Source organism: Chiloscyllium punctatum, chromosome 36 (genome assembly GCF_047496795.1).
Source record: "Chiloscyllium punctatum isolate Juve2018m chromosome 36, sChiPun1.3, whole genome shotgun sequence".
Lineage (NCBI taxonomy): Eukaryota > Metazoa > Chordata > Chondrichthyes > Orectolobiformes > Hemiscylliidae > Chiloscyllium > Chiloscyllium punctatum.
The window spans coordinates 23,667,255-23,684,430 of record NC_092774.1 but is presented as its reverse complement, the minus strand read 5'-3'; the positions used below and the strand labels follow the sequence as shown (position 1 = coordinate 23,684,430).

The 17,176-nt window shown below is 45.3% G+C and overlaps 1 long non-coding RNA gene across 1 annotated transcript; it reads left to right on the top strand.

Moving 5' to 3' along the window:
- The first annotated feature begins 2,001 nt into the window (after window positions 1-2,001).
- LOC140460263 (uncharacterized) lies at window positions 2,002-12,361 on the top strand. Its single transcript, XR_011953935.1, has 2 exons — window positions 2,002-2,236; window positions 10,921-12,361. It is a non-coding gene; the product is annotated as an uncharacterized lncRNA (long non-coding RNA).
- The last annotated feature ends 4,815 nt before the right edge of the window (window positions 12,362-17,176 follow it).

Here is a 17,176-nt window from a genome sequence, read left to right as displayed (position 1 = left end):
CTCCAAAGACTTCTATGTGTGAGTGCATTCATGAGACAGAGCGTCTGTGTGTGTGCGTGTGCATGCTGGGTAAAGTGTGCGTGTGATGGAGTATAATTGTGTGAGAAGGTGTGTGCATGGATGTGAGTGTGAAGGGTGTATCAATGTGTGTCTGAGTGAGAGCCTGTCTATCAGAGAGGGTCTGCACGACCGTGTGAGTACTTGAGTGTGTGTGTGTGTGCGTGTGAGTGTGAGTGAGAGAGAGATAGAGAGAGATTGAGTTTGTGTGTGTATTGTGTAGCTCGGTCTCCTGTAGTGAGACATGAATCCAAGGTCTCAGCTGAGGTCATTCTCTGTGTTCCAAACTTGTTAACAGCCTCTGCTCGGCCACTAGAAATGATTAAGTAGTTAAGCAGTTTCCCAACACACACTGGAGAGGGCAAGGTGAAGGGCTTATGTCTGAAACATTGATTCTCCTGCTCCTAGGATACTGCCTTACCTGCTGTGCTTTTTCAACACCACACTCTCGACTCTGATCTCCAGCAACTGCAGTTCTCACATTCTCCTCATGGGCGAGGTGGGACTTGTCTTTTATTCACTCATTCACTCTTACAGCCTGTCCTTGTTTGTGGCCTAACTGTGCATCTATCAATGCAAGCTTCAGAAATATTTCTAAAGCTTGTTTTTTTTTAAAGAACATTCTTCCAGACTTTAACAACGTTTCTGAATATATGATTTTAGCTATTCTCAATTTTAAAAATCAGTCATTTCTCGCGCACCCTGTTTCCCAGGAAGAATCGTCACCACCCAGTCTCTCTCTCTCCTTAAAAGGGCTTGATACAGCGATCAAAGAGGGCTGAGGCACCAGAAAGGACGGGGTGGGGCGCTGGTGGGGGTGGAGAACGGAGAGAAATGGAGAGGGGGACAGAGGTTGGGTGATAGAGAAGGACTGGGGTTCAGAGGGTTATGGGGAGAGAATGGGAGTGCAATGTGAGGAGAGGGAATGGGCATGGGGCAGTGGGCGAGGAGAAAATGGACGGGGGTTGGGGGGGGGGGGGGGGGGGGTAGAGTGTGAAGAGAGTTTGCACAATCCTACCTTCCCAGAACTGGTATCAGTGTCCCACGAACGAACCCACTCCTCCCAAGCAGACTTGTGGCAATCATTTCTCAATATACGCGTGGCTTAGGCAGTGGAATCATATCATCCCGACAGGTCATTCACACCAACTTTCCCAACAGCATCCCATCCAGACACACTCGATTATGCTACAGCTCTGCAATTTCAAATAGCTATTTTCTGATGAAGGGTTTTGCCGGAAACGTCGATTCTCCTGCTCCTCGCACGCTGCCTGACCTGCTGTGCTTTTCCAGCACACACTCTCGACCCTCATCTCCAGCATCTGCAGTCGTCACTTTCGCCCTGTATGGGGTGAATGTTCTATGCAGAGTCTTTTGAATCTCTTCAAATCTTTCCTCCTCACCCTAAACCTATTCCCTCTAGTTTTGGAATACCTCTACCCTGAGGTAAAGGCAGGAACGTTGAGAAGCCAGACAAAATGCAAAAGGAATAAAACTTCGAGGCACAGGGGAAAAAAAATATTTCGGCAAAAAAAAAATGGCGTTGGCATTTTTCTCTCGTATTCGCATTTGGACACTTAAAATTTGTCATGATCTGCAGATGCCCGTGTTGGACTGGGGTGTACAAAGTTAAAAATCACACAACACCAGGTTACAGTCCAACCGGCTTTTTCAGAAACACTTAGCTTTCGGAGCACTTTTGGTTGTGGAGTGTAAGATCAGAAGATCATAAATTCTGTGTGACCATGTTATTCTCCACAACCACCTGATAAAGGAGCAGCGCTCCAAAAACCCGTGCTTCCAAATACGTCTGTTGGACTATAACCAGGTGTTTTGTGATTTTTAACTCTAAAATTTATCAGTAACACCAGCATCGTGACAGAGCATACTGAGCATGCTCCGCGGTGTCAGTAAGCACTGCGCATGCCTGCCGGTGTCAGCAAAGCACTGCGCATACTCCCGGGTGTCCGCGAAAAAGGCGCATGAGCTCCTTTCCATGGACCAATGGAGAACCTTGGAGGATCCGAAGGAGTCTGGTCCTCCTGCCAATCAGAGTCGGCCGTTGTCGAAATGCGGAAGTTGGATCGTGAGCTCTGAAGCCGCTGATGCTGCTCTTTTGTCACTGAATGAAGATTAAACCTCACCCCAGACTATAAATTCCTTCCTCTGTCTAAAATTTGTGAGTATAATGTTTTTGTCACCACGTTTTCCACTTTCTTTTCAATCTGGGGTTCAATTATTGATTTGTAGCAACTGAAAGGAAAGAGTGAATCGAGGGAGGGGACAGACTCTGGAAAAGTTGATCCAGGCCTGTGTCTCACTTTGCAAACGCAGTGCCACAATGGAAGGTATAGCCTTTGATGTATGTCAAAAAAAAAGCAGAAAGGAGTGCATCGTTTATGGAGTGATAAGTTGAGATGTGGCGAAAGTGAGATGCTGGAGATCAGAGTTGAAAAGTGTGGCGCTGGCAAACCACAGCAGGTAAGGCAGCAACTGAGGAGGAGAGTCGACGTTTCGGGCACAAGCTCTTCATCAGGAACGATGTGTGGATGGACAAAGGGGCCTTAGCGTCCTTCGAAACCAGTTACTGCCAGTTGTCAGACAGGTGCAGCAAGCAATGAGCAAAGCAAGTGATATATTAGCAAGAGGAATTGAGTTCAGAAGTATGGATGTCTTTCAGCAGTTAGGCCGGTCATTGAATGTATTCAAGGCTGAGTTCATTTGACTTCGATGAACAAAGAAATGGATGGTTTTGGGGGAAGGCAAGAAAATAGTTTTAAGACCAGGAAAGAACAGTTACAGAGTCATACAGCACAGAAACAGACCCTTCAATCCAACTAGTCCATGCTGACTATATTCACAAACTAAACTAGTCCCACCTGCCAATGTTTGGCTGATATCCTTCTGAAACTTTTCTATTCGTGCACTTATTCAAATTTTTAAAAAATGTTGTTAGTGTACCTGCATTCATTACTTCCTCTGGACATTCATTTGACACACACTCAACTCTCTTAAACGAAAAATGTGCTCCTTGTGTCTTTTTAAAATTTTTCTCTTCTCACCTTAAAAAGATTGCTCCCTATTCTTGAAACAACAGCTGATATTGACCTCATCTATGCCCCTCGTGATTTTATAAACCTCAATAAGGTCACCTCTCAACCTCCTTTGTTCCAGTGAAAAAGTTCCAGCCTATTCACTTAGATGTAAGTAGATCCATATTCAGTTATGATCTGTTCAATGCTTGTGCAGGCTCGAAAGACCAAATAGCCAACTCCTGCTCCCAATTCTCTCACTGTGGCCACGACAGCAAGACATAAGACATAGGAGCAGAAATTAGTCCATTCAGCCCATCAGGTCTGTTCATACCATTCAATTGTGGTTGATAGGTTTCTCAACCCCATTCTTCCGCGCTCTACCTGGAACTCTCCATCCCCGTGATACTCAGGAACCTATCTACCTCAGTCTTAAATATCCTCAGTGACCTGGCCTCTACAACCTTCTGCAGGAATGAATTCCATAGATTCACTACTCTTTCAGTGAAGAAGTATCTCCTTATCTGTGTTCTAAAATGCCCTCCCTTTCCTCGAAGGCTGTGCCCTCAGGTCCTAGTCTCTCCTACCAATGGAAACATCCTCTGAAAGTCTACTCTGTCCAGGCCAGTCATTATTCTGTATGTTTCCATGAGATCCCCTGAGTGTGGGCCTTTTAATCAGCATGAAACAGACCCTTCAGAATGAGGTACAGCAGGGATTAGGTTCAGCAATGAGAGAATGGAGGGAGAGTATGTGGGACAGAGATTTTCAGCTTCTAGGGAATAAGAGAGGAAAGAGAGTTTAGCATAAATTAGAATTGATCGGATGGGTCAAGGAGTGGCAGATGGGGTTTAATTCAGTGGAATGTGAGGAGCTGAATTTTGGTCCAGCAATCCAGGCAGGACTGACACAGTTAAGGGGAGTGTCGCGGAACAAAGAGACCTTGGAGTGGAGGTTCATAGTTCCTTGAAGGTTGAGTCTTACATAGACAATATAGTGAACAAGGTGTTTGGTATGCTTTCCTTTATGGTCAGAGCATTCAGGATAGGAACTGGGAGATCAGTTTGCGGCTGTACAGGACATTGGTTAGGCCACTTTTGGAATACTGCATTCAATTCTGGTCTCTGTCATGTAGGGAAGATGTTATGAAACTTTGAGGGGGGGGTCAGAAAATATTTAGAAGGCTGTTGCCAGATTTGGAGGGTTTGAGCTGCAGGAAGAGGCAGAATAGGCCAGGGAGATATTTTCTTTGGAGCATCAGAGGCTGAGTGGTAACCTTTAAAGAAGTTTATAAGGGGCATGGATAGGCTGAATACCCAAGGTCTTTTCTCCATGGTAGGGGAGTCCAGAACTAAAGGAGCAGAAGTTTAAGGTGAGTAGGGAAAGGGACCTGAGGGGCAACGTATTTTCAGACAGAGGGTGGAACGTGTATGGAACGAACTGCCAGAGGAAGTGGGGAGGCTGGTACAATGACAACATTTAAAAGCCACTGGATGGGTACTTGAATAGGAAGGGTTTAGAGGGATGAGTCAAACGCTGGCAAATGGGACTAGATTAGTTTGTGAAATATAGTTGGCACGGATGAGTTGGGCCAAAGGGTCTGTTTCTATGCTCTATGACGTTAATCATCTTCAGTGAAAGTAAAAGTGTTGTTGTGAAGACTGGACTTTCAGAGCAGCTTTCAAAAATGTTTTGTCCTTACTCAGAGCAGAAGAAGTTACAATGAAATCTTTCATTTGTGAGACAACAACTGAGTGAATGAGTACATCTGGGATTTGGTGGAAAGTGGGAATTCATTGCACTGTGGGGATGAAACCCTAACCTATCCAGTCATTTCTGCTGGTAGGTGAGACGAGGCCCCAAGATTAGGGGAAGTAGATTTAGGACAGAGATGAGGAGGAACTGCTTTTCCTGGGAATAGTGAAACTGTGGCAGTCTCTGCCCAAGGAAGCAGAGAAGGCAGCTTCGTTAAGTATATTCAAGATACAATTAGATGGGTTTCTGCATAATTGGGGAATCAAGGATAGTTGGGACACTGCAGGCAGGAGGAGCTGAGATGATGGATAGATCAGCCATAATCTTAATGAACGGGAGAGCAGGCAGGACGGGCCAAATGACTGACTCCTGCTTCTATTACTATGAACCTAGAACCCTGCATTTCCCATGGCTAAGCCAACTATCCTGCACATCCCTGGACACGATGGGCAATTTAGCCTGGCCAATCCAAATCAAGGCTGGTGAGCAATGTCGTGATGTGGAAATGAACCTCAGAGAATGATAGAAAGGGACAAGGAGAGTAAATATACCAGCAATCAAAACTGGATTCAGAAGATCACAGAAACTGAAACTAAAAACTGAATGTGAGCTGTATTTTAACAGAAGTGAATGAATTGACTGAACACATTGAAGAGAATAATTATGATCTGAGACTCCTTACAGGGACATGGCTTCAGGATGGCAAGGACTGGATCCTGAATATCGAGGGGGTAGTCAAATGGGAAGCTCAGTAAAGGTAGAGGGTTGGTACTGCTCATCAAAGCACTGATCACAGGGTAGTCTGGTGTCAGCTTGGATTTCAGGTCCGGATTTCTCTGTCCTCTGTTGATCTCCCTGTTCCCACAGAGTAAGATGTTGGTCTGTTCTCAGCTCTGCTGGATTTCTGCTGAAGCTTTAACACCCCCTTTTACGCGTTCGGGAAAAGTAAAACATTTAGTCAATCGAGACCCAATCCATAATCTCCTAGACTGTCAACTAGTCCAAGTAAATCTGAAGTAGGGGTCTCCCAGGACTCTGAGAGTGCTCTACCTGAGGAATTCTCTCTCCCTTACATCTAACTATTAATATCCAGCTATGATTTACAACCATACTTGCACCAACAGAAATAAAGCATCTGTTACCAAATAGACATATAGATATACAGCATGGAAACAGGGTTTCTCTATTACACACATAGAACCACACTCTCCATGGGGATGAATTTGAATTTGCAGCATTACATTTGCAGATACATTCTAGTTTGCACAAAAATTCTAAATTGGAGGAAGGACAAATGTGACGGTATTAGGCAAGAAGTTTCAAAAGCTGATTGTGCGCAAATGTTTGCAGGTAAAGGGTCGCTGGAAAATGGGAAGCCTTCAGGACTGTGATAACTAGAGTCCAGAGAAAGTATATTCTTCTTAGGGTGAAAGGAAAGGCTGGTAGGTATAGGGAATGCTGGATGACTGGAGAAATTGTGGGTTTGGTTAAGAAAATGAAGGAAGCATATGTCAGGTATAGACAGGATAGATCGAATGAAGCCTTACAGTATAAAGGCAGTAGGAGTATACTTAAGAGAGAAATCAGGAGTGGAAAACAGGGGACATGAGATAGCTTTGGCAACTAGAGTTAAGGAGAATCCAAAGGGTTTTTACAAATACATTAAAGACAAAAGAATAAGTAGGGAGAGAATAGGGCCCCTCAAAGATCAGCAAGGTGGCCTTTGTGTGGGTCCGCTGGAGATGGGGGAGATACTAAACGGGTATTTTGCATCAGCATTTACTGTGGAAAAGGACATGGAAGACATAGAATGTAGGGAAATAGATGGTGACATCTTGAAAAATGTCCATATTACAGAGGAGCAAGTGCTGGATGTCTTGAAATGAATAAAAGTGGATAAGTCCCCAGGACCTGATCAAGTGTACCCTAGAACTCTGTGGGAATCTAAAGAAGTGATTGTTGGGCCTCTTGCTGAGATATTTGTATCATTGATAGTCACAGGTGAGGTGTCGGAAGACTGGGGGTTGATTAACGTTGTGCCACTGTTAAAGAAAGGTGGTAAAGACAAGCCACGGAACTATAGACCAGTGAGCCAGACGTCGGTGTTGTTGGAGGGAATCAAACTGAGGGACAAGATGTACATATATTGGAAAGGCAAGGACTGATTAGGGATAGTCAACATGGCTTTACGTTTGGGAAATCATGTCTCACAAACTTGAATGAGTTTTTTTGAAGAACTAACGAAGGGAACTGATGAGGGCAGAGAATAGATGTGATCTATATGGACTTCAGTAAGGTGTTCAACAAGGTTCCCCATCGGTTGAGCAATTCATCAACTTCACCAACACATTCCACCCTGACCTTAAATTTACCTGGACTATCTCTGACACCTCGCTCCCCTTCCTGGACCTCTCCATCTCCATTAGTGACGACTGACTTGACACTGACATTTTTTACAAACCCACTGACTCCCATAGCTACCTGGATTACACCTCTTCCCACCCTATCTCTTGCAAAAATGCCATCCCGTATTGCCAATTTCTCCGCCTCCGCCGTATCTGCTCCCAGGAGGACCAGTTCCACCATAGGACACACCAGATGGCCTCCTTCTTTAGAGACCGCAATTTCCCTTCCCATGTGGTTAAAGATGCCCTCCAACGTATCTCGTCCACATCCCGCACCTCCGCCCTCAGACCCCACCCCTCCAACCGTAACAAGGACAGAACGCCCCTGGTGCTCACCTTCCACCCTACAAACCTTCGCATCAACCAAATCATCCACCGACATTTCCGCCACCTCCAAAAAGACCCCACCACCAGGGATATATTTCCCTCCCCACCCCTTTCCGCCTTCCGCAAAGACCGTTCCCTCCGTGACTACCTGGTCAGGTCCACACCCCACTACGACCCACCCTCCCATTCTGGCACTTTCCCTTGCCACCGCAGGAACTGTAAAACCTGTGCCCACACCTCCTCCTTCACCTCTATCCAAGGCCCTAAAGGAGCCTTCCACATCCATCAAAGTTTCACCTGCACATCCACCAATATCATTTATTGTATCCGTTGCTCCCGATGTGGTCTCCTCTACATTGGGGAGACTGGGCGCCTCCTAGCAGAGCGCTTTAGGGAACATCTCCGAGACACCCGCACCAATCAACCAAACCGCCCCGTGGCCCAACATTTCAACTCCCCCTCCCACTCTGCCAAGAACATGGAGGTCCTGGGCCTCCTTCACCGCTGCTCCCTCACCACCAGACGCCTGGAGGAAGAACGTCTCATCTTCCGCCTCGGAACACTTCAACCCCAGGGCATCAATGTGGACTTCAACAGCTTCCTCATTTCCCCTTCCCCCACCTCATCCTAGTTTCAAACTTCCAGCTCAGTTACTGTCTCCTTGACTTGTCCGACCTGCCTATCTTCTTTTCCACCTATCCACTCCACCCTCTCCTCCTTGACCTATCACCTTCATCTCCTCCCCCACTCACCCATTGTACTCTATGCTACTCTCTCCCCACCCCCACCCTCCTCTAGCTTATCTCTCCATGCTTCAGGCTCACTGCCTTTATTCCTGATGAAGGGCTTTTGCCCGAAACGTCGATTTCGCTGCTTGTTGGATGCTGCCTGAACAGCTGTGCTCTTCCAGCACCACTAATCCCGTAAAGGTTCCCCATGGGAGACTGGTGAGCAAGGTTAGATCTCATGGAATACAGGGAGAACTTGCCATTTGGATACAGAACTGGCTCAAAGGTAGAAGGTGGTGGTGGAGGGTTGTTTTTCAGACAGGAGGCCTGTGACCAGTGGAGTGCCACAAGGATCTGTGCTGGTTCCACTACTTTTCATCATTTTATATAAATGATTTGGATGTGAGCATAAGAGGTATAGCTATACGTTTGCTGATGACACTAAAATTGGAGGTGTAGTGGACAGCGAAGAAGGTTACCTCAGATTAGAACGAGATCTTGATCAGATGGGCCAATGGGCTGAGAAGTGGCAGATGGAGTTCAATTCAGATAAATGTGAGGAGCTGCATTTTAGGAAAGCAAATCTTAGCAGTAGTTATACACTTAATGGTAAGGTCCTAGAAAGTATTGCTGAACAAAGAGGTCTTGGAGTGCAGTTTCATAGCTCCTTGAAAGTGGAGTCGCAGGTAGTGAAGAAAAGGATAGTGATTGGATAGTGAAGAAGGCATTTGGTCTGCTTTCCTTTTAATAGTCAGAGTATTGAGTACAGGAATTTGGAGGTCATGTTGCGGATGCACAGGACATTGGTTAGGCCACTGTTGGAATATTACATGCAGTTCTGGTCTCCTTCCTGTCGGAAAGATGTTGTGAAACTTGAAAGGGTTCAGAAAATATGTACAAGGATGTTGCTAGGATTGGAAGATTTGAGCTATAGGGAGAGGTTAAATAGGCTAGGGCTGTTTTCCCTGGAGCGTCAGAGGCTAAGGGGTGATCTTACAGAGATTTATAAAATCATGAGGGGCTTGGATAGGATAAATGGACAAAGTCTTTCCCCTGGGGTGGGGGAGTCCAGAACTAGAGGGTATAGGTTTAGTGTGAAAGGGACCTAAAGAGGCAACTTCTTCACTCAGAGGGTGGTATGTGTATGGAATGAGCCGCCAGAGGAAGTGGTGGAGGCTAGTCTGGATGGGCATATGAATAGGAAGAATTTGGAGGGATATGGGCAAGTTGCTGGCAGGTGGGACTTGATTGGGTTGGGATATCTGGCCGTCATGGATGAGTTGGACTAAAGGGTCTGTTTCCATGCTGTCCATCTATGACTGTATAACTCTAAATGCACAATGTGCTGGCAGTCAATGCAGGCAGCCAATACATGTAATATTTTGTAAATTCCACTTTGCAAATCGAAGTGGTCTGACTCAAGATTGGGATACAGACAGACTCTGACCTCACTCCTTTCATGCATTATCTGAGCTGAGATGTCACCTTTTCTTATAAAACCTTACGTTATCTCGAGAAGGAGCCTGACAGGAGGTTCTGGGACTTGCATATTATTGATACCTGCAACCCATTCTAAAAGATGAAAGACTTAACAATCCAGGTTCGTTCAGTATATCATTTCAGTGGCAGGACACTGTAATGTTTTTCCATAAATTCTGTGTCTTATGATCAACCAACTGAATAAGTTGCAGCACTCCGAAAGCCAGTGCTTTGAAATAAACTTGGACTGTAACCTGGTATTGTGGTATATGTAACTTTGTCCATGTTGGGGTGGATTCGCCATGTTCAATGACCCATAGTGTTCTGTTTTGGATGGGTTTAGGTGGATTTGCAGTGTTCTGTTACCCATATTGTCAAGGGATGTGCAGGTTAGGGTGGATTGGCTGTGCTAACTTAACCTACACACCCCTGGGCACTATGGGTAAGATGGATTCACTGTGCTAAATTCACTCTGTCATTAAGAGACTGGCGCGTGTAAGGAATGAGCTGCCAGAGGAAATGGGTGTACAATTATGACATTTGAAAGGCATCTGGATGAAAATATAAAATGGAAGGGTTTAGAGGGTTGTAGGCCAAATGCTGGCAAATGGGTCTAGATTAATTTAGAATATTTGGTTGGTATCGACGAGTTGGACTGTTTCCATGCTGTCTATCTCTGACTCTGGCTTGCCACATCTGTATGTTCAGTTTCTCTCTGGTGTCGGTTTTAATGCCTTTGATGTCTTATTTTGCTCTCTCCTTTCCAGGGATGTTAACCACTTCATGTCTGGTTGTTCCTCAAGAACTTGCATTGCAGGTTCACCCTGAACTGACACTATTTTTGGAGCTTCCCAAAATCAGACCTGCTCACTCTCAGCAGGGGAGTTATCCAAAATTCAGAGAGATGTCAGTCTTGAAGTTTTTGCTGTTCTGCCCCTGTAAGATCCTGAATCAACACCTTCAGGAGAATTAGTTAGAGCGGTGTGAGAACAGAGGGGGAGAGAGAGTGGGATGGTGCTTTCCATATTCAGCGTGGAATAACAAAAGAAAAGAATGTTCTGCAGAAAGTAGAATTGCTTGTTCTGAATTTCTACCTTGCACTGACAATCATGACTTTTGTCATCTCTTTTTACAAAGCATTTGATGATCTGAAGACGGAAGTTTCAAAATCAACAGATGAAGGGCTGATGCCTGATGCCTGAAACATCAACTTTCCTGCTCCTCGGATGCTGCCGGACCTGTTGTAATTTTCCAGCGCCGCACTGTTCAACTCTGACTCTCCAGCTTCTGCAGTCCTCACTTCGACGTCAATGTCCGACAGTCACTCAATCCATCAGGACTGCAACAATTTTTGACTGTGATTCTCTGAGAAGGAGCAAAGCCTTTTGGTTCCTGTTGGAGCACGTCTTCAGCATCAATGGGACTGGATGAGAGACCCTACTGTTGCAGCGGACTGATTGTGGAACCTGAAGCAGTTATACAGCCTAGAAAGAGGAATTCACGGCAGGGAGGGGCTGTACATGTGTTTGTGTGCAGCTGAAGCTTCGGCCATGGAGAAACCCAATGGATCCCGCCCCGTGCAGAAACCGTGGAAGTGTGGCGACTGCGGAAAAGGCTTCCGTGTCCCTTCTATCCTGGAGACTCATCAGCGCAGTCATACTGGGGAGAGGCCATTCATCTGCCCCAAGTGCGGAAAGGCCTTCAGCAATTCCTCCGACCTGGTGAGGCACCAGCGGGTCCACACGGGAGAGGCCCTTCAGCTGCCCCGAGTGTGGGAAGGGCTTTACCCAGGCCTCCACCCTGCTGGCCCACAGGCAGGGGCACACTGGAGAGAGGCTGTTCTTCTGCAATGAGTGTGGGAAGGCCTTCAGCAATTCCTCAATCCTGCTGGCCTACCGGCAGGTGCACACTGGGGAGAGGCAGTGAGAAGGGCTTTACCCGCGCTTCTCATCTGCGGAGGCACCAGCGAGTTCATGTGCCATCGCAGGGGGATTAAAGAAGGGATAGCCAATTGCCTTATTGACTGGACTATCAACCCAGTTCCGGGGAATCCCAGGTTTGAATCCTGCCATGGCAGATGGTGGAATTGGCTTTCGGTCAGAAATCTGGAGTTCAGAACCTAATGAAGAAATGAATGTTTGGGGGACATCACCCATCTGATTCACTCACATCCCTTTTTAGGGAAAGAAACTGCTAATGTGGGGAAGGATTCACTCGGTCGTCCCAGCTGCATCCTTTACCCTACTCATAACTCCAGACCCACAACAGCATGGTTGACTCTTCATTGCCCACCACTGCCACCGGTTATTGAGTGGGAAAAGACTTACTTGTTTACAGGGTATGGGTTGAAATTGCTGAGTGGGGCAATACTTCCTACAGTTAAGGCTGTACCAAGGATCCAATTACAAACTGACAACTCGGTGGTGACCATAGTAAAGAAGGTGAGGTGGTGTGGGGTGGGGGTGCACGCCTTGACCTTAAGCTGTTTAAAAAGCAGCGACTTTTTCTACACCTTTTTGCTGGGGGGGGTCTGAAGCTGTAACAACGTTGGGTCACAATAAAGGTTACCTGAACTTATCGCCGGGCTCAGACTCTCATTGAAGGCTTTGTGCTCCAAGATGTTTTTGTTTTAAAGCTACTCATTTCATTTCAGCCTCCTGCACTAAGTTTCCAATGTCATGTATCAGATGGAGCAGTGAATGAGTAGCTAGTATCGTTAGAAGTTGTAAATTTTTCAGAAGTGCAGGTACTGCACCGTTTCATCAGCATTGTATAGTTTACTGGCAGCAGTGGGAGATGTGGGCTGGGTTCACTGGAAACGGTGTGGAGGTGCCGGTGTTGGACTGGGGTCGATAAAGTTAAAAATCACACAACACCAGGTTATAATCCAACAGGTTTATTTGGAAGCACTAGCTTTCAGAGTGCTGCTCCTTCATCGGGTAGCTGTTAGCCGGGGAATAATACACCGATTGTATAGCAAAAGATCACAGTGTCATGCGACTGATAGGATCTATTGAACAAAGCTAGATTGTTGTTATGTCTTTCATCTTTTAGAATGGGTTGCAGGTTTTAGTTCATTAATATGTAAATCCCAGAACATCTTTAAAGTCACGTTCTTGAGATGACTTAATGTTTTATTAAAAAAAAGTGACATCTCAGCTCACACAATGCATTAAAGATGTGAGGTTCGAGTCTGTCAGTATTCCAATCTTGAATCAGACAGGTTCTATTTCCAAGGTAGGAATTTATAAAATATTGCATGGATTGACTGCCTGCAGATCGTGTGCTTTTTGAGCAAAATTGAAAGTATCTGCAAATATAATTCGGCCAATACAAATTCACTCCATAGAGTTTGTGTGTGTGTGTGTCGGTGTATATACGAGTTTGTGTGTGAGTGCGTGCGTAAGAGTGAGGTGAGTGTGATGGTGTTTAAGCCTGTAAATGTGTTGTGGGGCGTGTGTGTGTGTGTGTCTATGGGAGAGGGGAGAAGTATGAATAAAAGTGAGAAGTTGCATTTTGCGAAACAAGGAAGGACTGGACATAGTGAGTTTTGAGAAGATTTGTAGCTCAGGTTGAGGTTTTGGATGTACGTTTGCTTGCTGAGCTGCAAGGTTCATTTCCAGACGTTTCGTTACCTACTGGGTAACATCTTCAGTGGGCTTCAGGCGAAGAATGCAGGAATTTTCAGCATTGCTATGTACAGTTAATGGTAGGTCCCTGGGTTGTGTTGTAGAACAGAGACACTTTGGCAGGGTGGGTGGGGGAAGTGGTTAGGGTGTTCAGGTATATAGTTCTTTGAAAGTTGCATCACTGGTAGACAGGTCGTAAAGAAGGCATTTCGCACCATTGCCTTCACTGTCCACCCCATTGAGTGTAGAAGTTGGGACGTCACGTTGAGGTTGTACAGGACGTTGGTGAGGCCACTTTCTGGGTACTGAGTACAGTTTTGGTGGCTCTGTGACAGGAAGAATACTATTAGAGAGGGTTCCGTAAATATTTACCAGGATGTTGCCAGGACTGGAGGGTTTGAGTTATAAGGAAAGGTTGGGACTGTCTTCATTGGAGTGTCGGGGGTTGAGGGGTGACCTTACTAAGATTTATAAAATCATTAGAAATGGAGGTAAAGTGAATAGCAAAGAGCTCTTCCTTCGGACCATAAGACATTGGAGTGGAAGTAAGGTCATAAGTCCACTCCGCCGTTTAATCATGGCTGACGGGCATTTCAACTCCACTTACCCATTCTCTCCACATAGGTCTTAATTCCTTGCGATACCAAGAATTTATCAATCTCTGCCTTGAAGACATTTAATGTCCCGGTCTCCACTGCGCTCCATGGCAATGAAATCCACAGGCCCACCACTCTCTGGCTGAAGAAATGTTTCCTCATTTCCATTCTAAATTGACCCCCTCTAATTATCAGGCTGTGCCCATGGGTCCTAGTCTCCCTGCCTAATGGAAAAAATCTTACCAGCATCCACACTCTTTAAGCCATGCACTATCTTGTAAGTTTCTATTAGATCTGCCCTCAACCTTCTAAATTCTAATGAATATAATTCCAGGATCCTCAGCTGTTCATTGTCTGTTAGGCCTATGATACCAGCAATCATCGTGTGAATCTCCGCTGGACATGCTCCAGTGCCACTATGTCCTTACTGAGGTGTGGGGCCCAAAATTGGACACAGTATTCTAAATGGGGCCTAACCAGAGCTTTATAAAGTTTCAGCAGCACATTGCTGCTTTTACATTCCAACTCTGAGATAAATAACGTCATTATATTTGCTTTCTTAAGCACAGACTCAACCTGCAAGTCAGACTTTAGAGAATCCTGGACCACCAGTCCCAGATCCCTTTTGTACTTTGGCTTTATGAATTTTCTCACTGTTTAGAAAATAGTCCATGCCTGTATTCTTTTTTCCAAAGTGCAAGACCTCACATTTGCTTACATTGAATTTCATCAGCCATTTCCTGGACCACAGTCCTAAACTGTCCAAATCTTTCTGCAGCCTCCCCACCTTCTCAGAACTACCTGCCTGTCTGCCTAACTTTGTATCATCAGCAAACTTCGTAGGAATGCCCCCAGTCCCTTTATCCAGATCATTAATATATAAAGTGAACATCTGCAGCCCCAACACTGAGCCCTGAGGGACACCACTTGTCACCAGCTGCCATTCCGAAAAAGAACCTTTTATCCCAACTCTCTGCCTTCTCTCAGGCAGCCTATCTTCAATCCATGCCAGTAGCTCAACTCCAATACCATGGACCCTCACTTTTCTCAGCAGCCTCCTATGAGGCACCTTACCAAAGGCCTTTTGGAAATCTAGGTAGATGACATCCTCTGGGTTTCCCAAGTCTAACCTACTTGTTAACTCTTCAAGTTTGTCAGGCACGACCTCCCCTTACTAAATCCATGCTGACTTATTTTAATCCAACCATGCACTTCCAAGAATTTAGAAATCTCATCCTTAATGATAGATTTTAGAATTTTATCTACAACTGCGGTTAGGCTAATCGGCGTATAATTTTCCAGCTTTTGTCTTGATCCTTTCTTGAACAAAGGACTTACGACAGTGATTTTCCAATCATCTGGGACTTTCCCTGACTCCAGTGATTTTTGAAAGATTACAACCAACATCTCTGCTAATTCTTCAACCACCTCCCTCAGAACGCTAGGCTGTAGCCATCAGGGCTAGGAGATTTCTCAATTTTTAGACCTTTTAGCTTTTCTAGCACTTTCTTTTTTGTAACGGCTACCATACTCAACTCTGCCCCTTAACTCTCCTTAAGTGTTAGGATATTACTCATGTCTTCCATTGTGAAAACTGACACACAGTATTTATTAGGTTCTTCAGTTATTTATTATCTCCCATCACTAGCCTTCCTGCATCAATTTGGGGCAGCCCAATTTCTACTTTTGCCGCTCGTTTGTTCATGTATTGCAAAAAACTTTTACTATCATTTCTAACATTACTGGTCCACTTACCTTCATATTTGATCCTCTCCTTCCTTATTTCTCTCTTTGTTATCTTCTGTTTGTTTTTGTAGTCTTCCCAAGCTTCTGATTTCCCAGTGGTCTGGCCACTTTATAGGCTCTCATTTTCGTTGATACATTTCATGACTTCCTTTGTCAGCTATGGCAGTCTTCTTGCCCCCCTACGCCGCCCGATAATCTTTCTTTTTTGGGGGAATGAACCTCTGTACTGTGTCCTCAATTACACCCAGAAATTTCTGCTATTGTTGCTCTACTGTCTTCCCCACTAGGCTCTGCTTCCAGTCAATTTTTGTCAGTTCCTCTCTTATTGCCCTTTATTTAACTGTAACACCATTACGTCTAGTTTTGCCTTCTCTCTTTCAAACTGCACACTGATCTCTACTATATTATAATTGCTGGCTCCTAAGTGTTCTTTTTGCTTTAAGATTTTTAATAAAGTCTGGCTCATTACATAGCACTGAGAATTGAAATATGCTCAGTGAGGCCACAGTTGAGGACAGTGTGTAAGGGGCGAATGGCCTATTCCTAGCCTTTTGAAATTGGTTCTGGCTCTGTGGAAATAGAACCATTGAGTTGTAGAGCACAAAAAACAATCCTTCGGTATGGGCCAACCAGATAGCCTAAATTAATCTCATCCCATTTGCCAGCACTTTGTCCATATCCCTCTAAAACTTCCTACTCATGTACCTATCCAGATGCCTTTTAAATGTTGTATTTGTACCAGCCTCCACCATTTTTCCTGGCAGCTCATTCAGTTCACACACCAACCTACATGTGAAAAAGTTGCCCTTTGGGGCCGTTTTAAATCTTTCCCCTTTCACCCAGAGACTAATGCCCTCTTGTACTGGACTCCCCCGCCCCAGGGAACACCTTATCTTTTTCTCATATCCAGACCTGTCAAGATCTTATAAACCTCCATCAGGTCACCCCTCAGCCTCCAATGCTCCAGGGAAAATAGCCCCAGCCAATTCAGCCTCTCCCTGTAGCTCAAACCCTCCAACCCGAGCAACATTCTTATAAATAATTTCTGAACTCTTTTAAGTTTCACAACATCCTTCTTGTTTAGTGAGTAATAGGCTGTGAACAATCTATTTTGTTCAGGTCGTAAGAGAGGGCTTTTCTTGAGTCTTCACACTTTTTTTTAATTCTTGAGTTCCTTTTAATTTTTTCCCCTCTCACCCTAAACCTGTGCCCTCTAGTTTGGGATTCCCCCTCCCCTGGGGCAGAGACAGGCAAAAGGAATGAGATGTGCAGCCACAGGGGGAAAAAATTGTTGCTCCGCCTTTTTTATTCCAAATTGGCAATTGGACACAAACTCTGTCAGTAACAACCAGCGCCGGTCGCCATTGGTCAGGTGGAGTAAGGTGTGTTCTGAGGGGGCGTGGCGTGGGTGACGCGCGTCAC